The sequence below is a fragment of the Sparus aurata genome, chromosome 2, assembly GCF_900880675.1.
Source record: "Sparus aurata chromosome 2, fSpaAur1.1, whole genome shotgun sequence".
Classification (NCBI taxonomy): domain Eukaryota; kingdom Metazoa; phylum Chordata; class Actinopteri; order Spariformes; family Sparidae; genus Sparus; species Sparus aurata.
In genome coordinates this window covers 20,836,431-20,860,959 of record NC_044188.1, presented here as the reverse complement: position 1 = coordinate 20,860,959, position 24,529 = coordinate 20,836,431, and the positions used below count along the sequence as shown (strand labels likewise).

At 41.9% G+C, this 24,529-nt stretch overlaps 1 protein-coding gene across 3 annotated transcripts in view; it reads right to left on the bottom strand.

Annotated features, from left to right (window-relative positions):
• Positions 1-24,529, bottom strand: part of sphkap (SPHK1 interactor, AKAP domain containing) — a 119,781-nt gene that overhangs the window by 83,281 nt on the left and 11,971 nt on the right. For 2 of the 3 annotated variants that reach the window (XM_030395921.1, XM_030395949.1), the window contains exon 2: positions 13,720-13,776. The exons of the other annotated variant lie outside the window; for it this stretch is intronic. The gene's annotated coding sequence lies outside the window, so the exon portion shown is untranslated. The remainder of the gene's footprint in view (positions 1-13,719; positions 13,777-24,529) is intronic. 3 annotated transcript variants of the gene reach the window in all.

Below are 24,529 nucleotides of genomic sequence, written 5' to 3'. Positions count from 1 at the left end.
GGACTACAAATTAGGGAAAGATTAAATAATGAAAGAGTAAACACTTCCCTAAGTGCAGTGTGTGTACTTGTGCTGCAGGAAGAGAAAACACTGCAGAGGAAGAGAGGGGAATAAAGACTTCAGAAATGTGATACACAAGTAGACACACGAGCGTGCTTGGGGCGAGCGCACACACACATTCATGGTGATAAACAAGCAGGGATGTGTAAGTTAATTTTATGTCCGTATAAAACAAAAAACACATACAGAGCATGTTGCTTGTAATCCTTGAGGCTTAAGTTGATCCATGAAACTGTTGTGTGTTATCTCAGATCAATATCTATCAAAGCAGCGAGGCCAACATACCCACGACAGATACCCAAACAATAAAGACGGAGCAGTGTGATGAGACAACCATACAGTAAGTTATAAAGGAAATATAACCGATGATATCCTGCATGAAATGGTACGTGATATTGTCATCGCTAATAAACTCTGAATATGTTCTACTCATCCAAATGTGATGAAGAAGTGGATGTCGACACCTTGTGAATTCTCCCTGCAATTCTCAGGACATGCTGTACAAATCCAGTCTTAAGACATAATTCCAAACAACGAGTTTAAATGTACTGACTTTGGGGAGCTGGTTATGAATAGCAGATGGCCAGGGTTGGGTCAGTTATTGAATAAAAATGACATGGCAATTTGTGTAATCAGTTACACTAGTGCGGTGCCCCGTTCACAACATGCTGTTTGGCCCAGAATAATTGGTAATGTGAGGCGTTTATAGATCCAGACTTGAGCCTCCTTTATTGCTCACAGACTCATCAGGGACGCCAAAATATTTTCCGAGCCAGATCACATCAACCAATGAGAGAGGTGACGGTAACATTTCAGCTCTCAATGCTAACGTTAGCTAGCATACTACTGTTGACAGAGACCAACACTCTCCTCCAGTTCTCACGGAAGAATAGAAAACCTGTTGACCGTGTTGCCCCAGTCATCCGGCAAGTTTTTGCACCATGCTAAACTCCAGTTTGTTTACATCTGCTTCCCCTTTTGAGACCACAGCATCAGTCCGCAGAGCCATGATACCCGAGCGCTGAAGCCACGCCTCATTGCTGCACAGAGCCGTGTTTGCTGTTTATTCAAAAAGTGTTAATATTCAACATGTTGTGTGTCCAAATTGCACCAAATTGATCAAATAGGTGAGACACATACAGACATAGATTAATGCTTTATAGTTAGACATTTTGTAATCTGATTATGTGATCCAGACTACATGCATCTGTTACTGCCTAACCCTTATGTCTGCATTACATTTAGGTGAGCTAGTAACCAGGCTTTTGCATGCTCAGTCACTGACCTGGCTTACGGCTTACTAGGAGACTTAATGGAATAGAGCCCTCGTTAACGTTATTGGTCACACCTGTGCTTTTCCTGCGTTGACAAGTGAAAATGTCTCCCGTGAAAAAGGGGCTATTTCCTAACACACTCGACCGTATCTCTCCTGGCAGGGTATCACCCAACTAAAGCACACCGGTTGTAAAGAGGAGGAAAAAAGGTAAGGTGGTCGTATTTGAAGCCCAACATGATCCCTCGCCCTTGAACATATATCAGCTGTCACATCTTGTGCACGTGCTCCGTGCATCCATTATTCACAAGACCACAATTTATCATCACCACATAAAGGGTTTTTTGGCTTCACGTGGAGGTCAGAGCATAATGGTCAGCTACACGCGACTGCCCTCTGGAAGCTGTATGACTCTCCTAAACCCAGCTCCTGTCCGCTTGCCACACGTATTACATTTTGGACATGGCTCTACTGATGTGTTTTTGATAGTGTTGCACCACACTGTGCCTCGGTCTCGGTACAAGAACTCTAATTTGATGTAGCGCACTCGCTATCACCCAATATTGTCACTTAACAGCCCTCTAGCTCTGAGCTTTTTGATCTGCCACTTGATCAATTTTCTGCCCTGTCAAAACCCATTAGCCAGTCACAGCCTCTTACATGGGTGTCAGGAAGCAGAGAGGAACACTGACAGTATCACTGAACGCAGATCATATGCCAGTGTAAACACTTGGACAAGACAGACATGGCGCGACCAACATGCAGTCAGTACAAACAGCAGGCGGAGAGAGGAGAGCGGCGAAGGAACAAAGAGTGCCACACCAGTGGGCTGGGATTTTCCTGGGGGACATTGACGTTATTCCCTCGTCTGCACCGGTTGGGTATCTCAGGGACTCGCCGTGCGCCACAATGGGAGAAGAGCTGTGGTTAGAGGGCGTGGCCGTGTCAATCTTAGTGCCAAGAGAGAGTGAGTCTTCACGGCCTGCGAGCTACACACAGCTGAGCTCACTTTTCCGTGATACTTGATTTCAGTGACTAGAGAAAAAAGACCCATAACATTTGTCTAAAATCCCACAAGGTAGCATTTTTATTTATGTGATTTACATGTGATTACACAGGGGGATAATTAGTATTCAGATTACTTATGAATGCCAATAAGGCTGAATAAAGATGAATTAGATTAATAAGATTAAGGTTAATGAGATAAATAAACAAGCACCCGGCTGTTACACAACAATCAACAAAAAAATAAAATGCATTTTGATTAATTATTCTACAACGTTTCAGTTCCAGGGTAAATCAACAGGTATGTCCCAGATGGATGCGTTGCAAATAGTTCACTCTGTTCCATGTAAAATGTACAAATATCTGCACCAAAAAAGGGCAGAGATCCTCAATCCAAGTTCAGTGGAAATCTGCCTGGTAGTTTTTGTGCAATCCTGCTGACAAACCCGCCAACATACAGATAGGGGGGGATATAGTACATTTGCAGAAAACTCCTAAGCTGTCAGTGGGTCATGATAGAGAGAGTGCAGTGTTTTAAAGGGGATGAAAGGGGTGAACGTGATCAGCCTCTAACAGGCCTCTATATCATGCACTTTGTACTTTTTCTGAGAAAGCTTTTAGCTATGCTAGCAAAAGCGCAAGGCAGTGTTGGTCAGTGGGTTCATTGCTTTGCTCCAGACAGAGATATCTCCACAACTGTTGAATATGTAACCAAGTTATTGTGTACACACATTCTTGCACTCCTTTCAACTTTGATGACCCCTGAATCGCTTCATGGGCTGTCATCAGATTCCAGTTAGTCCAGTTTGTTATTTGTGATTGTTTTAATAAATTATTACATTTCGGAAAAGGAACAGTGTTCAAATAGTGCAAGAAATGAGCTGTATAAGTGGTTAAATGGCACTTTGAATAAACGCGACAACCAATGCCACATTTCAAGTCACTTTGCAAAATCAATACTTGTAAACAACTCTGAGTGAAGTCCTTTCATGCTGAGCCTTTACACATGAGCTGAACTCCTTTTTTAGTGAGAGGAATATAATGACAGTGTGCTTAATGAGCTACCTTTTCAGAGTAACGAGCAGAGCTTTCCTGAGCTTTAATCAGATGGAAGTTTAATTGTCCAGTCAACGTGGAGAGACAGATGATGCGGTGACTTCCTGACTCTGATGAAGACTTATTGAAGCATTAAGTGTTATTGCCAACAACAAGATTAGAGAATTAAAGTGAAAGGAAGTGCCACTTCATTCTTTTTGGAAGTTTTCTAATTTGGTGTCATCCTTTGCTTCATTATACAAACATGAGCTACTTATTGCACATTAACATCGCAATGAGGCGAATCTGGTCACATAGGTTTCTCTAAAAGGTTTGGTAAAAACCTGAGTTAAGATCCCTCCCACTGCCTCATTATACATGCATTAGAACTAACTTCTCATCAATTATGCCAGTAATTTTATTCATACTCTACAAGCCCTCACTTTTGTTGTAAACAACAAAGGCAGGGTCAAAGGGCCACGACATTACCATGCAGACGATATAGCTTTATCCCTTTGCCAACTTTCTTGATGAATTTCTTTGTCAGTCAGTCTTTCATCGTTTATTGGGTAATAGAGGGCAGAGAGGTAATTTGTGGAAAGTACAATCAAAAAGTTTAACTTTTGCACATTTTCACAATAATCCAACATCAATCCAAGATCGCCCCAGATTTGCAGTAACCACATTGGCTGAGCAACATGCTAACCTAAAAAATAAAACTGAAAAAAAAAAATAACATGTCAGAATTCACAAGTTTTAATTCGAGCTACTTGCTTGAATGTGTGCCACTAACTACTTTTGCAGTTGTCTTGAGTATTTGTCAAAGGACAGGCTGTGAATACTTCTTCTCCCTTCAGACCTTTCGCAGAATAGCTGCTAAAAAAGTTCTGCTAATTGGGTGACACCTTTCATCAACTAGAATTGTTCATCAATTTCATCAATTCTTCACAATAAGGTCCTCCATCATTAAGTTATCTAAATACTTTTATTGTGAAGCAGAAAAATCAGGAAAAGCAGAAGCGAGTCAGTCAAAGCAAGACATTAGCATTAGCACGAAATAAAAGGACTCTGTCTATTGTTGGGAGGCGACTGCTTATGGTATGTGTGCTGTACGAGAATACTACACACACAGAGGCAGAGGACGTGTGCGTCTGTTTTGTAGCTGCATGTCTTGCTCCTGAGTGCATGCTAGTCAGTTTGATGAATACAGCGCAGTCTGTATGCAGAGATGTTACACAGAGAGCCTCTTTATCTAGTTGTTGGCTGATTGTATCTGCATTGATGCCGCCGCCTCACGTGAGCCCCTCTGATGCATGTAGATAGCAGCAAATCACGTCAGCCCGCATTACGCTCGACTGCGAGTGAATATGGCATATAGCCGTGGCTATATTTGTACCCCAGCTGCATTATGTATGTATATGTAAGTGTCTGTTCACTGCGCTGTGTGCGGTGTCACGTTAACAAGTTTAAAAGCATGAGAAAACAGATGAATCTCCAAAGCAGCAGAGAAAGGCGGAAAAAGCTGCAAATGGGTGGCGCAGAAAAACAGAATTCCCCCCTTGTGTCTTTTGATGCAAATAATGCGAGGTCAATGCAGATCAAATCCATTTGGTCTCTGGAAATACTGTGTAATTAACTGCTGTAATTAGGGATGGCACAGATGACAGGTTGTAAGATGAAAGGGAAGAAGGGCAATGTGGGCGTAAGGGGAGAAAGACACTGTGAAAGAACCACCGTATAGAAAGAGTGAGGGAGAGACAGAAGAAAAGAAGACAGACGTCTGAATAGCTGAAACATCTACTAATTACAGTGGTGCAACATTCATGCTCTCTTTATGTCGAAAAGCTGCAACAGTTAAATGTAAATTTCCAGCTATATTTGAGGCTAAATGTATAATTCATCCTTTTATAACATAAAAATTGACACGTTTAGGCGTCTCCCTCTTGGGACATTTGGCTCTTTCTCTCTCCCCTTCAGCTGATATTTGATGCCAGAGTCCCATCAATATTAGCTAGGTTATGTGGGAAAGGTGACCCTAATGGAAAAATCAAAATGATGCCACTCTCTCGGAAAATGAAGCCTGTGAACCCTTAATGCAATTAGCTCTATCTGTCCAAGATGATTGATGGCTACAGTAATGTGTGTCTATTTTTTTCCCTTTGATAATTGCATTAGAAAAACTAAGTGATACAGAATGAAGAGAAAAAGAAAGAAATTAGAAAGTTAAAAGAAAGGAAAATAGAATGTGTAGAGATATAGAAAATAGACTTTTATCTGCTAACCTTAGGCTTTTTCATCATCATCATCATTATCATCGCCATCATTATCATCATCATCATCATCATCATGACCATTACACTCACAAAATCAAGCATTAATGTTCACCTGTTTCACATAACAGCCCGTTAAACTTACCTTACATTAGTGTTTCATTAAATTTGCATGGTTACATTATGTTAATAAGAAAGTATGTGCCGTGACAGGGTTCTGGGACAGACAGAAAAAAACGAATTCCAAGTTGTTCGAGGGATGGCAATGTCTTCCACCGCCCGCACGTTTGGACAACACTTTGGTCCAGAATGAAAAATCTCCAAAACTATTGGACGGGTACCCTGAATGTTCCTGGCGCCGCCGTGGGTTTTTTTTTTCATTTGTGGTTTTGAGTGAAATGTCACCATCACTGTTGGATGGATTGTCATTAAATTTGGTGCACAACTTCATGTCACCCTCGTAATAACTTTTTCCTCTGGCACCATCATCAGGTTAAGCCTCACAGAGCCACGAGAATGGCTGCTAAATAATTGGTTGCAGGACGGTAAGTATTTGCACAGTCTCTTGTATGTTTCAATTACTTTGAATTCTGGCAGTTTCTTTGTTAAGATTCCATTAGCGGAGGTAGGGTTAGGTATTATGATAATTATGTATTGTGAGACATCACCTAACTGCTGCTAACACTATATAAAATAAATAATTCTGTTACCATGGTAAACGCTGGCACATAATATGCACAAGATATCATTGGTACATTCATGCCCATAGCTGCCATTAGCTACTTAGCTCAGATAGCCGTGCAGCTAGCCAGACTAGCAGGGAAGTGTTAGTGTTTACACACCAAGCCCCCAGGACGAACGGTAGTCTCTGGAAACTTTCATAGTGGCCAAAACATGTAATTGCCACATCACGTGATACACTGGGGCCCAAAAAGACTTTTTCTCATAAGCTTATATTGTGAAACAAGCAGCTGTTAAACAGAGGATGGATTTTTTTTAGGCTTCACAAGCATCGTGTCATGATTTTTTGACAATCATAATTGGAGCCAATTGGTCTAATATAATCTGGAAAGTCTAGAAGAGTCGCAAGATTAAATCATTGTATCACTATTCAAATTAGCCTGGAGCTGAACCGGAAGTTAGCTGGCCTAATCTGCAGAAGTCTCTAGTGCACATGCTCTATGGACCCCACAATGCGAAAAATCTGGGTAATTTTTTATTGTCGGGAAGTTGAGCTTTTTGTCTTCATGTGTCAGTGAGCCTCTTTTATAAAAATGCTGTATCCAGATTTTCATATAATATCCTTGGGACACAGCTGCGGTTAGCCGTGAAGCTAGGACTATTGGGGAAGTGTTAGCACAGGAGCTGTTCTGCAGGCAGAAGGAGGTTTTCACGCTCAGGTTGGCAGGGGCCCAGCAGAGAATGCAGGAGCATTGCCAGAACAAGCACCAGACCTGGTGCCAGACAAGAGGAGATAGAACAGAACTCAGCATCCTCTCACTAAACATCACCGGATAGATTAGCCAAAGCATATTAGATTATCAGTATTGTTTTTTCTGAAAATCACCTCTTAGCAGAGATATACTGTATTCTTAACGTCCTCAGTGAGAAAATCCTTTCTTCAACTTGCTGCTTCATTTTTATATGTATATATTTTATATTTTTATAGTCAGCCAGACATGAGCATATACAGACTACAGTTTTTATTCCTCTCTTCATCAGCGCCTCCATCTGCTCAACACAATAGCATTTTATCCCAGCTAAATTACCCTCCATTTACAGCTGCGAATTGTAGGGACCTGATTACCAACACCAATGAAGCTATAAAACAAGGTTGAAATGACTAAATGCATCTACACAGTGAAACGTGTATCAGGGTTAGTAAAGCCTCTCCTTTCTCACAGTGGCTCAGATTGTGTCTCGCTTTCAACGTGCATCGCGTGTATCCAAGATGTGTGACACAAAGAGGGAGCGAGAACAAAAAAAACAGAAGACGTGAAAAATGCCCTATTTCTGCTTCGCGGCTGACTCATCAATTGTGTGAGCATTTAGCTGGGGAGCAGAAACCGTCAGTGAGACCTCGAGTGAGTATGTGCTCCACAAGGGGGGCTCGGTTTTGTTCCATTATTTCTTGAAACAGTGTGATCACGCTTATTGTCTGATCTGCAACCCAGACTCCCTGTGTCACTGTTCAACTTCAGAGCTGACACACACACACACACACACACACAAAGGAATTGACAGCTAACAGCTGGAGATGTGAGAATAAAACATGAATGCATGCAAATGAGGGGTATATTTGTGGAAATAAATGTATTTGTGTGAGTTAAGTGTGAAAGAAAGGACCACCATTTAAACGGATTAACTATATATAGTTCGCATGTGTAAGTGCAGGAACCCTGTCTCCTATAAAATACATTTACTGTAAACTGCATGTTTTCTGTTAGATGAGAAGATTGATACCACTCTCATGTTTGTACATAATGTAATGAAGCTACTGGCAGCATCTGTTTAGCTTAGCTGGAAACAGAGATACTCGCCAGCTGCTTGATTTTGCTTCGTATCAAATGAAAGGACATGGTACCAGTTAGTGGTGTCAAGATTGTTTTCATTATATATCAACAACGTCAAAGCAAGGACCATGAGCTTTTCCTAAATTCAAAGGGACAGTTCACCCCCAATTAAAAGATCCATATTGGCTCTCTCACCTATAGTGCTGTTTATCCATCTAGATTAATTTGGTGTGAGTTGCCGAGTGTTGGAGGTATGTGCAATAGAGATCTGCCTTCTCTCTAATAAATGGGAACTACATGGCACTCAGCTTATGGTGCTCGAAGTGCCAGCAATAAAAAATACATTTGAAAAACTCAACTGCGATCTCAGTTTCCAGAAATCCTGAGCCGGATGTAAACATTTAAGTCTGTAATGTTAGTTAAATTTGTTAGTCGGCCTCTCATCCATTAGCAGATGCTTAAAGGTATGAAAACATTAGTATAGAAATGGCAATAACGCTTCAGAGTTAATATTTTAGGCAAGAGAACTGAAATGTTCAAGTATAAACATTTTATGTTGGCAGTGAATTGTGAGATCTGATCAATATTAACGTTTCCTTGTTATAGTGATTAAAGCAATATAATCCGGGTGACATTTTGTGTCCAACAAAACACTTTCACCGCTGCAAATAGGCTGTGTGTACAAGTTACGTTGCAGATAAAGAGTGTTTTTAATAATACAATACCTCAGACAGACATGATGCTTTTCACCTACTGTACTAGAATATGCACAGCCCGCCTGGCATTAGTTTGAGTTGTTCCTATTAATATTAATAGAGAATGAATATTAATGCATTTCTTCACAGAGCAATGAGCTCCGACTGTAGCAGGGACCAAAGGGCATACTGTATCAGCGCCGCTACCCAACACAAAACAGCAAGCGTCGAGTTAAAATTCAAATCCAACTCTCTCCTCAGACTGACAAATGGTTCGCCTCGTAGACCCGATCATCATCACTGGTTCCAACACGGTTTTTAATCGGCCACAATCGCTGTCATCATGCTCTGACGAATGATTAGCTTAGCACGAGACGAGACAGACAGACAGGCATCACAGACAGTAGAGATCGGCAGATGCAGTGGGAGAAAGGGAGACCGAGAGCATCTGTCGGCTTAGCTCCCGGCAGAAAAATGTTTGTCACCACAAGCTGCTCAGAATGGGATGAGGAGCCAATTACAGTTAATGGTAAAATGAAGCATATGCTGAGATTACATGGTCTGTTCGATTCCTCCCTCTGAGGAAGAAGTAGGGGCGGAAATGAATTTACGGTCCGCCTGATCCATCCGAGCACTGCTCTGAAAGTTTACCTGTACTGCACGGGTCACTTGGTACACTCTCAAAAAAGTACCCAACAGATTGGGCCATGAAGCATAATAATTAAGGCCGCTGACGAAGTACATGAGGACATAAAATAAGAAGAATTATTGTTGTCATTTTTTTCTGTTACAATCTAACATATCAAAATGCATTTACAAGACTGGAGCAAGTCAGGCTCTCAGGGCTTTTCCTGTCAATTGCTCGACAGTTAGTCAAATAATTGTTTAGGTTGTTAGACAGCATGTAAACAACATAAACTGCTGATTAAGCGATTTACAAAGCACTAACTCCTCATCAGATACAGCCATAACAAAGTGATTGCGAGGGGCACCAGGACAACGTTAATTGAGTTACACAAGAAACAAGACAAGGAAGACAAGAGATAATGGAGGGAGGCTCTGGATATGTGGAGTCCCTGGGTTGTTACGCATGCAGGCAGATGAGTTATGTAGAGACGTGCTGAGACCTCGGCTGTTTCATTCATTTTTACTGTCACTTTTGCAGCGATATGGAATTGAAATCTTAACTTCTGAAATGCCTGTTAAAGACGAACGACAGCCATTTCGAACGTTCAAGATTTTAGAATCATCAAAACATACCTTTCATTGACTGTCATGAAATTTTGGACAGATGAATGAATCATACTGAATTTTGTGATCCTCTGATGTTCCCTCAAGTGACACCATGAGGTGTACATTTGTGATTTAGGGCAAAACTTCTTGACAACTCTGATTTTGCACAAATGTTCATTGAGAATTGTGATACCTTTGTTCCCATGAATGTTGATGTGTTGACTGGAAATGCAAAACGTAGGCTGATGATAATAATAATAATAATAATGATAGATTTAATTTATATAGCGCCTTTCAGGGTACCCAAGGACACTTAACAAAGTGGAACAAACATGTATGAAAACAAACAAAACAAAGAATAAATGGAGTGCCTGTCAGTCAGTAAGGAGGGAACAGCCGCACAGTCGTCAATACCGCCGTCTGCACCGCAGGGAACAGCATCCTTCGTCTAGATGTGAACTTGCATCCGGAGGCTCCGTGCACACAGCGGGGGGCGACACAGGAGACCCAGAGATCCAGTCCCTGCGACGGAGACCGGGGCGAAGCGACAGCAGAAGTCCAGGAGCTCCCGCGCTGAACACCCGCAGACCCCACCAGTAACGGCGGAGCAGGAACCATCCAACATTGCCGCGAGCCGGGAGAAACCACAGCAGCAGAGGAGAGCAACAACGGAGCCAGGTGGTGAATAACCCCAAGGTTGTGGTGGAGGGAGGACCAGCGGAGCAGCAATGGACAGCCCACAGAACATCGAGTATGTCTGTTAATAAGTTAGCGTTGTTATGCTAACAGCTGATCGGTGAGGCTAACAGCTGATCAGCGGAGAAAGTGAGTCCACGGAACCAGTTCTTCAGGTGTGCAGGCTTCGAAGGTAGTAGCACAGCCTTAGAGCTTGTAAAGACACCTTGGCTTTCTTCTTTTAACAGAAAAAAGCCGTTTTGTCACGGATCGAGAAGTGGCGATATTCACGCCAGCGTCCTCTCGCATCCGGGTTGCCATGGTGATACTCCCATCCGTATCAGCTGTACTTTGTGTCTAGTGTTAATTAGCTATTTCTAGCATGCTAACACCCGACAACTCAAATGGTGGAAGTGGAATTATCATTATACCAGCTACATCAGCATGTTAACATCGCTGCTATGTATAAAAACAGCCTCACAGAGCCAGTAGCATGACTGTAGCCTCTTATTCTTGTTATAAGGATGTAAAATACCCGTAAAGAAACCACAAGGCCCATAATCAGTTAAAATGTATTTACCAAGCAGTTATGATGCACCTTTACTAGGGTGGATTAAAATTTGTGTAAGATGAGTGTCAAAGATGTGTTTAGTCTATTGACCGCTTTCCCACTCCCCGCAGGCGAGGCAGGCCATCTGTGATATGTATCTGTTATGTTGCATGTCACTGACGTAGCAGTTTATGTCACGAAGGCGCCGGAAACGGTTGTGACAGAGGAGAGAACAACAGTAGACCCATTGTCAAAGAAGCGTCTGTGATAGGCTGGATGAATTATTTCAAGCGTCACAATCCCCACAGAATAGCTCCTTTCACAGTCATAATTTGAGCCTTTCGGTCCGATACCATTGGGAAAGTCTAAAAGAGTCACACGATTAAATTATTCTATCCCCCTTCAAGATAGCCGGGCAGCAGAGCGGATGTTAGCCAGGTCGGTCGGCGATCCAGGTCATTTCATAGTCTGGAAGTCGATCTTTTTTGTGCTTCAGAACACCACTAAACAGGGCTCCGCCTCCAACACTGTGTCCAGTAACAAAATGAGTTTACATATTCTAACTGCACGCAAAAGTCCAATCTTAGCGACCAGTGGAAAAGGATATGATATTGCTACACATAATGAGATTGGATGAAACATATTAAGGAATTTGACCTTGATTGGTATTCAAACTGTTTAAGACGTTATTTGGTAAAAAGAAAATGTTCGAATCATGTTTTAAGCTAATAATTTTTCAAAGAGAAGCATCCTGCAGTCATCTCATGGAGTGCTGACATTGTTTTCACACCGACTCCGATGTCTCTTGGATGGATTCTCAACACCTCACACTGCGATTTGTCACGACGAGCTGCCCACTAAGAGTCGGAATGAGGTTAAAAGAGCATAACGGACAATTACAATCAAGAGAGCAATTTTGGTTTTGAAACGGCTGCTGATGAAGGAAACGACAGCGAGGCTGTGACAAACAAATATAATGGCACTGACCTTTAAGTATGTGGAAAAAAGGCTGTTTTTGGGGAGAAAGGTCTTAATTACAGAACAACATTTACATAAATAAAAGACATAAAACATAATGTACAGGTCAGGCAGTTTGTCTTTCTCACATTACACACATGAACGCTAGTTAACGTGTTCCTGCTCGCAAAGGGAAACTTCCTAAATGATCCATTTCATGTTTCTCTCCTTTTCTCTGGCTGTGCTGGTTTAGTTTCTCTCCTCTTCATCCTCAGGATCTCTTCTTTCTCTTTGAGCCTCTGCTCTTCTCTCCAGTCTTGCCTCCCATCCCTTCTTTCTACTTTCTTCCTCTGTCATCTGCTATGTTGCCTTTGCTCTTTGGCATCCCCTCTTCTTCCCCTCTTTCCTCTCCTGCTTTGTCAAACCATCTTCTCCAAGCGTGTTTGCACATGTTGCTTGGATGAATTCACACTTAACTTTGCTGGTAACGACTCTCACTCCTCATGCGGTTCTCACGTCTTACGCTGCTCTTTAGCCTTTAACTCTCGCCTCCTGTCTTTGAAGTCTCTCCAGTCTCTCCACACTCAAAGAATAGTGCAAAAAGTCAATAAAATCTCCGGATACAGGCTGCAGTGCTTCCATGTCCGCAGCCCATCATTAAGTCTGCTTGTTTGAGATCTTAATTCAAGAGACGTCATTTTAGAATGATGTCAAAGTGTCGTTGCAGAGCATGAATTGACTTCATTACTGCGTGTTTGAGCTCGTTCTTGCAAACTAAACTTTCTTTTCATCTTAGCAGGCAAAGACAGGCTCAAAATAACTTCAGAGATACTTTTTACTTTCCTCCTTTTCCCCTCCTCTAAAAGATACACAAGCTCATTCGCTACTTGTGAGTAGGTGAGAGCTTTGAATTCTCCTCTGACACTTTCTTGACGCGGATCTAATGCTTTTGATTCCAGCGGCGTCGAATGTTGGATCTATTAATAGTGTGTGTGTCTCTGGGTTGGGACCGAGGAACCAGCTGCATCTGACATTACAGCCGTCCGCTCCTGAGGGCCTCGGTGAAATCATACACATGGGCCATGAAATGAGCAATCTGCAGGGGGATCTTCAGAGGCTTCAAGCGTCTAAAGATGCTCGCCACTGAGCCCGGGGGTCATCAGATTTGGACCTTTGGAAAGGATGTGCCGTGATGATAACTCGTTGTTTTCTATGTATTGGCTCCCCTACATGGTTACCTTTTCTGTGTGTCTGCCGTCACCCCACTTAGCCTCCCCATATGTGTCCCTCTCTGAAGTAATGAAGAAAGATAAAAAGATTCCCCCGCTGCTATCACAGTCTCGCTTTCTAAGAATGCATTTTAGTGAAACAGCGGGGTTCTCACACAGTGGTTAAATATTGCCCATACACTGTATCTTCAGCTCCCCCCAGCCACAGTAGATGATGGCCTCACCTCAGGACATTCACGACAGCGTCCCGTCATCTGCAGGGAGATGGCACCATTACTTGCCTACAGGGGAGAGGGAGGGGAGGAAACAGGAATTTAATCTCCTTTTAAAGCCTGGTGAGTCACCCAAGCAAGAGTGTTTTTTTTTTTTTTTGTTTTCTTTATTCCCTGAGTGAGATGGCGAATCCACCGGGAGCAAGAAAAGCCCACTCTGACCTTTCTCTAAAAAGGCATGCCTTTTGGTTTGCTTTTTTTTCCCTCTGGCGCACTCACGCAGGCAAACTGGAGCCATGCCCACCACCTCAACCCCCCCCACCCTCCTCCTCCTCCTCCTCCTCCTCCTTCTTCTTTTTCATCTCGGGAAAAGAAATGTTTCAGAAAAAAAAAAGGGACAATAAATAAATAGCGTTTCCTGTGCGGGCTGACTGTTGTGACAGGTGGTAATTTTTTCTTTCCTGCTGCATGCTAATATTAGACTGAATGGGGGAAAACATGAAAGCTGAAAGCTGGTGGTTGGACAGCTTGCATGAAAAGAACATATCTCTTTTGCACTTAATAAAATGCATCAAGGTAAGAAGGAATGGACAAGGGACCGTTCACTCAGAACTTAAATTAAGTCTGCCATTTGTTGCAACGTGACAGAAAAAGGACTTATCATGCCACACTGAGTATCTATCATCCATGGAATGCCACCGCGACCGAGCAAAGCATAGATGTAATTACCAAAATTGTTCATTCTTCACTTCCCCCGGCTGTGTATATGCCTGGAAATCCATGTGCTAAGCTCATTTACAGCAAAAGGTCATAAAAAAAAACCACACAAAGACGGAGACAGGGTTCAGGTGTGTGTTTGTGATAGATTAAGACCACATAAGTCAACCTCTGCTCTTGACCTGTGTTGCAGGCAAGGGAGGCTTATGAGCAGCAGGAGGAGCGGCACCGCTGATCTCCTGCATTGTTCGCTCACCATATCAATTTAATTAAATGCCATTGATTCCACACACTCCCTCTCTCCGACTGCCTTTTGTGCACCGCTCTCCTCTGAACCAGCTAAGTCCTTTTCAAACCGCACGGAGTTCGGCGCACGACGTTGAAGCTTCTCACCGCCAGAGTCCCTGTCCCTCAGCTCCTCTGCAGCTCTCAACATGGCTTAGACAATGACTACTATATCTTGCAAACATGGTCCAACTAGCTTTAAAGTCCTCCGAAAAACATGCACACATTCACACATTCACACAAGACTTTTTCAATGTTTTGCTCATAGAAATAAACCAAAATGAACCACTGAATTTACAAACTAATCACCAATTAAAACAAATATATTCCGGCAAAATGTCTTAAAGCTGCTTTGAGGCATTTTGCACAGTGAAACAATTAAAAATACTGCAAAGATTGTGTTTATTTCCCCAAAGAGCAAAGGACAGTGGCAAAAAGAGATCTGTGGCTTCGCGCCATCTGCAGAGACGGCTTTCATCACAGGTAAGTTAATACCACTGAGTGAACGACACGTGTTGCCTGGACAATGAAGCGAATCAGAAAAGAGCTTTTATTGTAATAAAGAAACACGGCCCTGCCAAAAAACATCAGGTTTTCAAATGGAATCTGCTTTAACTGTCCCCCAATAAGTTGTAATGACATCTGCTTCCCTGGTGCCCCATGATGAAGTTTTCCATTACAGTGCCGTTAAATAACTCTTCTGTCCTTGAGCCGGTGTAATGAAGAGTAAGAAAGCAAAAGGCTACCAAGTGAGGATATTAAGTATCGGCTGAGGTCGGCAGCCAGAGTGATATCATGCTGATGAATTAAGTGGATATCAAGAAGGACAAATCTTACAAAAGTCTGAATGAGCCTTAAAGGAACACAGCAGCACTTTGAAATACTCTTATTTATAGCCATACTGAGCATCATGTAAGTTATCGTAAACAGGAATAAAGGTGCACACACATGTTTTCCTTCATTTGAATCACAAAACACGCACCAAGAGATGGTGATCAATCGCCTCACTTGTTTAAGAGATATACTTCAGGCAGAGTGGTGACCAGTGAAAATATTAAGTCGTACTTGATAGATTTTTCAGTGCATGTGTGACCAAAGTAGTCACACCCTGGGCTCTTGAATATGATATTTGCACTCTTATCAAACGCAAGATGACAAAATCAACATCACTCTTATATCCGTCCATTTAATAAGAAGCTAAAGCCAGCAGCTAAGCCTAATCAATGAGCTTTGCAGGCGTCGGTGGGCAGGTTGTGTTATTGTTTTAAAGAGCCGGGCTAGTGCTTTCCCCCTGATCCCGGTCCAGTGTTCGACTGTCCCTATCCACATGCACACACATACACATACACAAGTGAAATCCCTCTCAGCTCCTCCACAAAAGAGAAACCCAAAGACTTAATTCCAGTTCGTATCAGTGTCAACATCAGCAGCAGCATGCAAGCGGCATGTCTGCTTAACAAAAATGCAACAAGTGGAGCTGATGTGGTAAAAATCCCTCGTTCCAGTCCCACTGTCCCCCGTCACTGCTGCCAGAGGCGGGACGATGTTCTCAATGGAAGGGAACGATTGAGTTTACAGAGTACACACTTGAGGGGCGAATCATGTATTCATGGCATTTTATATTTTCCGCGTTGCTGTGTCGTTTCTGCATTTTAACTGGTGGGCAAGTCTGAAATGTTTTCCTTTTTTTTTTTTTTTTTTACCTTTCCTCAATCATGCCGTTTTCTCCTTCCAAATGCAATTCAGACTGAGTTGTGCTTGGAGGGCATTTGAAATGAAACTCCTCAGAGGCCCTGCTTAGGAATTGAAATTGCCTTGGCTATGGCCTTTTGTCACGTAGCCTCCACAGTGCATATTAATTATCTGCGGCACGTGGCGTAGCACTGCGCTGCAGGATTCAGACAGTGACACAAGTCTAATCAGACTCGCCGCACATTCTCCTCCACTGTCGGTCATTTGTCCCCCGTCTCGTTCCTGCTTGTTTTCCTTTCGACCTAGTCTAATTTTCTTTTGTTGTGAAGGATCCTGAAAGATGCCAGTAGCTATAAATGACACTGTTACATTGGTTTAACTTTTTCAAAAGTAAACAATACAAATGTTTAATTATCATAAGTGACAGCATCTCTGATCAGAAAAACAATTTAGTGGCATTTTTTTTTATTTGCCTCTTGAATGACCTTTTAACTTATTAATTATCAGAATGACTGATAAAAGAGCTGCAAAATGAACGTAAAACAGTCTATCACCGCCACCAAATATCACTGGTGGCAAATAATAACTCAAGCAGCAAATAACCTAGAAAATACAGCCCTCACTGTGTTGGGCCTAAACATCTAAATGAGTCCACTTTCCAACAATCGATATAAGAGACCTGGTCGACTTATTGCTCATATTTCATCACGTCACGACTGAGCACATCAGTAACTAAAGCAATTTTCCAGGGCTGGAAGTACACTGCAGGCAGTAAATGCAAAGTAAGCTACCTGATGTGTAACAATAAATTACCTGCCATGAGTTCACAAATTGTGAAAGATAATTATCCCATTCCCAAAAATAGCTTTAAAAGTAACACGAGTTTCTGCAGAGAAGACGCCCATCATGTCTGAACAGTTGCAAAGTTGTTATTTGGATTGTAACTACTTATTATTTTTATTTCTGATTCACACATTGTTCATTTTTCTAATCAATCAAGCAAGCATTTAGTTGCAAAATATTCCATTTACAATTATATAAAAAAGAGAAGCAATGAAACCACACATTCAAGGAGCAAGCGTTTGGCAACAGTTAATCGGACGTCAAAAGTTTCTCAATTCTTTTCAGGAAATTAAAGCAACATTATGTAGAAACTGGCAGTGTGTGGGATTAAGCCCTAGAGTTCAGGAGTGCAACGACACTGACGTAAACCCAAATCCCCGGTCTGTAACAATTTGTCAGACGTAATGTGGGTGCTGAGTGCTGACTACAGACACAACTCATTAAATCATAACAATGCTAGGTGTTGAAAACTTGGATGTTGAAGTAAACATGTATTCAACACTCTGATCCTCCCCTCTCACTGAAGCTACACAGAGCAGAAACAAGTGACAATGACACCATTTACCCTGTTACAAGACGCTGTACCATCAACGTGATTTTGAAGCTGTTATTTTAAGGTATAACAGGTTACATGATGTTGCTTTAATCATGTGAATTATGTTGAAAGTGCTCATTTTTCTAGAATATGCGACTTGGAGTATATTCTTCTTCGCATAATCTAACACAAAAAGCAAAAAAAATATCTGTCAAAGTCTCAAAGTGGATCAAAGGCTCCGACACATTATTTTTGCCAGAGTCTTCCGGAGAGCTATCATTTGGGGTGCAAGGCTAAGAAAATAATGTAACACAATCTGAGATAAATCTCCACTGTGAGCTAAGTCTGTTCCCTGCTGGATGCATGCATGGGAGGATAGATGAACATTATTTCAGCGTGCTCTCTATCCTAATGCTCCTCTGCTCCACTTAGTGTACATGCCTCTGACAGGAAGCAGGGGCACCACGGAGAAACGGGTCGGAGAGAAAGAGAAAGAAATAAAGGATACATGACTGTAAACCTGCAGGGTGAAATATAAAACTTCAATTATCTCTGCCCACTGTGCAGCAGCTGGCACACAGAATAGACAGCAGAAGAGGAATACAGACTTATACATAACAATGCCTCTCTTAATACAGTGCACAGTGAAGACTGCTGTATGGAGGCTGTTTCTCAGCTACCTGACTTTAATCTCTTGTGGTACAAAGTGGTATTATGAGATAGGACGAGCCAGCGCGAGCTGTTAGCATGCTAACCCAGATGTCTTTTACAAAACATCAACTTTGTTGTTTCTTCACACACTGTCGATAAAGTTAGTCCCTTTTTCAGTGTTTTGAACTAAAGTTCTGGCCCTATCTTACCATATATTCTTTTAAAACACCCAACTTGAAATGTGTTTCAAGGCCGGGGCAATCTTTATAACCGCTGAGGGGACAGTTGTTGCACAGTCTGCAAATAACGCAGTCATCGCACCAATCAGCACACAACCAATCAAGAGAAAACAAAAAAAAAAAAAAAGGAAATCTTGGCCAGATAAGGCGTTTTTTGTCATCACAGAAAGAAAGACAAAAAAAAGAAAGACTCCTTTCTGATTAACAGTCCCAGTGAGGACGACTCGTCTGTCCATATGGAATAACAATGTCCACACGTTTGACTTGTCAGTCGTCTGCCCCGCTGGCCGATCTCTCCAATCACCCTGTCAGCTAAATGCAGCAATTTCCTCACTCTGTGGGAGCTTTAACACTGTTGACCTATTTGAAGCTAGGGAAAGGCAATCACCCTCGATTCCCCCCCACTCACACACTCACACACTCACAGATAGCCTACCTGCACATCATGTGCACATTGTGTGTGTGTAATATGCCTTCGGGCCCCTAAGAGCGAAGGCTTCAGGCCACATTGGACGAAGATGATTATATTTAACAGGAATAATTGAATTCCTTTGCTTTCATTTCACATGCAGGAGCAGACACACTGCTCTGCCACGTTCATGCCTGAGCATCAGAATGCTGTGTCCACTATTACTGCTTTTCTGGTGTCAAGCCTTGGAGCTGCTGTTGGCGTGCACATCGACAGTTACATTGATCAGAATAGTACGATTTTTTCTATTTGACACTTTTGCTCTCTTACATTTCTGAACACAGTAGAGCTGGGCCATCTTTAATCGATGATGACTGACAGACATCAACCACTGAACCCTCTACTATCTTTTATTGTGAATTAAAACACATCAGAACACAAAAAGCAGTGTTTATACTCAGAGTTGCAGTAGGGTAGCAGTTTTCAATTATTTATGTGGGAGAGAAATTAAAGTTGTTGTTTCTGGATGGATTACACATCCATGTCCTGTTTGTCATCTTTTTTTTCTCGGTGAGCTCAGTCACATTGAGCCTCTGTTTCTTTCTTTCTTTCAGTTGTATCAATTATTTAGGGTTTCTCTCTCAGTATAGCGCTAACTCCAAGGGTCACCTTTAAGATTTGCAACCAGAGCTTTAGGGGTTTTAAGGTTTTTTTAACACTTGCGAGTCCCACCTGAAAATATGAGAACGTATTACTTTAATTTTACATGTAATTCTTTACACTGATAGATTTGCAAATTTAAAAAAATATGACCTTGTGCTTTGTGTGATGGGTATAATTTACTACTTTCTGCCGTGATATAGACTTCATGATTAACTGATACATCATAAAAACAATAGGTTGAAGTCAAAACTGAATGAAAATAATCATTGGTAAATAACGAGAAAAATGTTGTTGAGCGTAGTTTTTGTGCTGCTATTTACCCATTTTCAGCACATTTACACCCTCTCCTCCTGAAACTGTAAGTTAACAACGGCTGGTTAGATGGACACTGACCCAAAGACAAAGGTCATGTAAACATGAGAGTTGCACAGACGTGTCAGTAGGAGTTTAATATTACTCTCCTGTGACAGGCAGGTGTCTCTCAGGTATAAGGAAGTAAAGTAGAAAGAGAGCGAAAAGGTGACAGTGTGAGAGTTTTAGAGACTCAGGTGGTGACACAGAGAAGAGTGACGACAGGAAAGAGTTGTGGCGTGAGACGCCTCACCCAACAACAACTTGGTGTCAAGCTAGAGGCCGCGACCCTTTCCTAATGCAATATGTGTAGAAGCAGCCAGCCATGGGAGGACAGACCACACTCCATAGAACAAGATTAAAAATCCAATTCCAACCGTTGAAAAAGAGCGAGGCACAGAGGTAAAGACTGGTGTGTGTGTGTGTGTGTGTGTGTGTGTGTTAGGGAGAGGGGGGGGGGAAGACTGAGCGGTAGAATAAGAGAATAAAGTGTTTCATTTATCACAAAGTGAGGGGAAAAAAAGCCCATTCATCTATAATCCATTAATCTAGGACACTTGTGAGAGCCTCATTGGCGTCGCTCTCTCACTGTCTTATGACAAACGGAGCTAATCACTGAGAGCAGAGAGGAGAAGCACAGCTCAGCCTACACTGTAAAAAGTACCATCTCTACTCGGACACTCAGGAGGGCAGCCGGCTCTGCAGAACGCTCGGTCAGTCCTTCAGTGTGGATCCATATCTCGATTCAGTGTATACATCGGTCCATATCATCATCTTAAATGTATGCCTTTATTTTGAAAGTCCCATGACGCATATGTGTCAACTTCTATATCCTCCTTCCTAAACATTGAAATAATTCTAGTGCCAGGCGGGAAACAGCAAGAAGCCAAGAAAAGGACTGCGATTATATTTATTCCTTTTGCAGATGATGTCACCTCTTATTGATCACAGGGCCCTAAATTGAATCCAAACAAAATCATATTGTTACAGACACTTTGATATCTGCAAATATCATATAATTAACTTGTGATTTACACCTCTAGTAGGTAGTGTCACAGAGCTGAGAGCTTTCAAATGTCCTGGGGAGGAGGTCATGGTGGATGGGTGGGTCAATAAAGCACTGTGACTTTGCAGCAGCGGTTGCTGTTTTCATCCCGTGTACCAACAGTCAATGTTGGTTTCTTCTAACCATGATCCTGATCTTTTCCTGATCCTGATCAAGCAGTCCTTCCATTAAACACGGTCAGGATTGTAAGTCTTTGAATTCGCAAAACCTCAATATGCCCAAAACCTAACTGAGTAGGTTTTGAATCGTGACCCAAAAAACAAAATGGTCATAAATTATTTTTGCAGTATGTGTTTTGGCATTGCTGACATACAATGATGTCTTGCCAATGGCACCAATTTAGAGAGTCCTCATAATTGCAATATTTGAATTTGGATTGTGAGGAGAAACTGTGGTGCCAAGGACCTGAATCTCTGTGAAAACTGCATCCAAACATGTCGGTTTTGTTTATGAGAAGAGAAGCTGCTAAATCCTGTCGAAACTTTTATTTTTACATCTCCAAACTGACACACTATTTATCCAAATCATATCATAATTTGTTTGGCTTTACGGCATTTAAATGTGGGAGTGCTTTAGGCCAAGGTGCAGCTGCATTATTGCAGAAAATATATCAAATCAGGACTCAGTGATGGCAGACTCAGCATTAAATGACACGGTGTAGGACGGGAGAAACGCTTGATTTAGTGTCGGGACATCGCTGACGGGCCTCATATATCATCTAGATAAATGCAGCATATGATATCCAGCTACATGTAAATTGCCTTTTTGTTCAACCTACTGTCCACAGGGTGCACAGAGCATCACCCCTTGTGTCTTATTCAGAGCAGGCACCTGGCACTTTTGGTTACTGTCCAGTGTCCCAAATCACAGCTCAACACTGTAACTTCATTTACCTCTACAGTATATTCTAGGACGGCATGGACTGTAAAATTTCCATCACTTTTATTAGTGCGGGCCCCTCAGTGTAATAGGAAACAATGAAGAGATTGAGGGAGAAGGTAATCGGCTGCTGGGTGATGAGCCGGGGGATCCAGGGGCTCCTTGGCCAGCTATGATAAGGCCACACTCATCCCACAACACCCACTGCTGGGATTCAGACTCACGCTCTGGCTGCCATTGGAAAATACATTTGTCTCCACGCTGAGGGACACTGCCAACTCACGAAATTATCATTCACACAGAAACAGTCCTTTCAGCAGAAATATAAACACACACTGTATCCTTTGGCAAACAGGGGGAACGGGAAGACGTAGAGCAAGCATCCAACCTAACATCCATTTACTGTTAAGTCATGAAGTTATATCTCCAAAGAACACTTAGAGTGTATGCTGATACTGAATGCCTTGAGGTGTTTGAGTCGTGGTGAGCGATTTGTTTCAAGTACACGGTCTGGTCGCTTGATATATCCTCTCACTGCTGCTCTCAGTGCCTGAAGAGGGGAAAGGAGTTAAATCAAACAACAACATGATGTGTCTTCTTTTTTTAAATGATATGTACACTCATGTTTTTCTGTCTTGACACAACACTCTCATTCTCATCGGTGCATTTAAAGACTCACTGGTCACTGTAGTCATCCTTCCTGTGTGAATAGATGCAATGTGATGGATTTCCTTTTTAATTCCAGGTAAGTTTAACCAACTCAAACTGGTGAAGCCTCATGTTAACTTCAGCTAATGAAGACTGTGGATTTGATACATTTCTGAATTTCACAAACTCTGACATTCACACCTTCCAACTGCGATTGGTCAGCCGTGTGTAGGTGAGAAAGGAGCCAGGGTTTGAACTCTGTCTGTCATCAAGGTGAGACAGTCTGAAAAATGTGCTGCAACATGGTATTTACACTTGAATTGTGTTAGGAAGGGTCATTTGGCTGGATGAAGAGAAAGGAGGAACAATTTACAGCAACAGGGCGGCAGCTATCATTATTTATATTAACAGAATTTCTGCTGAAAAAGATCCCTAAAATGTGGTTATATAAGACTTGTAAGTATATACATACATTTGTCAGTGTCCCCTGGTGGACAAACCATGTTTATAAATTACCATAAACATCTCCGATGTTCCTGTAATTTCTTGTTGCGTATCGGCTGACAAAATGCATTTGCTGATGTATCTGTAACAAACTAAATTCAAGAAAAGTATTGATAAACAGCTTATTAAAGACTATGTCTGCACGATATAGTAAAAAAAAAAAAAATTAAATCCGATTTCAATTATTTTTGACTGATATATCAAATGCAATATGATCGACCATCAGTAGGAATGATTACTTTTGCATCATAATTTTCTGTTCTCTAAAAAGAAAAGCTTTAAAAATCATGATCATGTGACATTCGTTGGGGTTACCAAAAGACAGTGCAAGATCTTTAGGGCATGGTATCTGCATAGCAGTAAAGATCTTATTAATAATAAATTTAAAAAAAAAAGAAAAAAAAAAAGAAAGAAAAATTAAATCTTGAATTTGGATATTGCAGTCAGCCATATGGCAATTCAGTCGCATTTGATTGCCGTCCTCAAAATTCTCACAAAACAGTGAAAAAAGCTTAAGTTCCGGAACTCAAAATGAGATTTTAAATGTATTACTTTGTTCAACCAACAGTGACTAACCCAACAATCTACAATGATAAACCCAGATAAAGAGCATGTCCTTACTGCATGTGGCTAAAAGGTTTGTGCGGATTACCTTTGTGTCGATCAACTCTTGGACTAACTAATTGATTGTTCTCCAATAAAAGAAAGATTCCCCCATAAAGTGGCAAATAAGCACCCTCCCCTGCGGCGAAAACTTAATGTGCTGTTGCTCCACAGATAGCAGCAGCAGATTAGCTCCGAAGCACCTGCTTATAAAAAAAAAGAGGCTAACAATGAGAATGCGAGAGGATTCAATTAACGGAAATCTATAGCATGTTGTAACATTTTTCAAAGGCCAGGGAAGAAAATCCCTTCAGAGTGACAGCACCGAACCGCCAACCTGATCTCCTCCTCTCTAACAGGATTACAACACTTCTCCCTCTCTCTGCTACCTTTCTTTATCCCTCAATGTCTCTCTGTTGCTTCCTCGCTCTCCTCTTCCTCTCCTCTTCCTCCTTTGACTCTCTTATCGCCCTCTCAACATTTACTCCCCTCCACCTCGCTCCATATTTACCCCTCCCGCTTCTCAGTCCGACACCCTTCTCAGCATGTTTCCTGTCACCTCCTGAGAGCTGATTCGAAGTCAAAGGCAGACAAAGGGATTGGGAGCAGTGACACGGAAGGAATCGCCCATGTTTATGAAGGAGAGATTGTAGAAGACCAGCGTCTACATGCTGACTGTAATGGGTGTGGTAGGGTCCCTTGTTGGGTTGGGTTGGGTTGTAAAAGTCATACGGCAT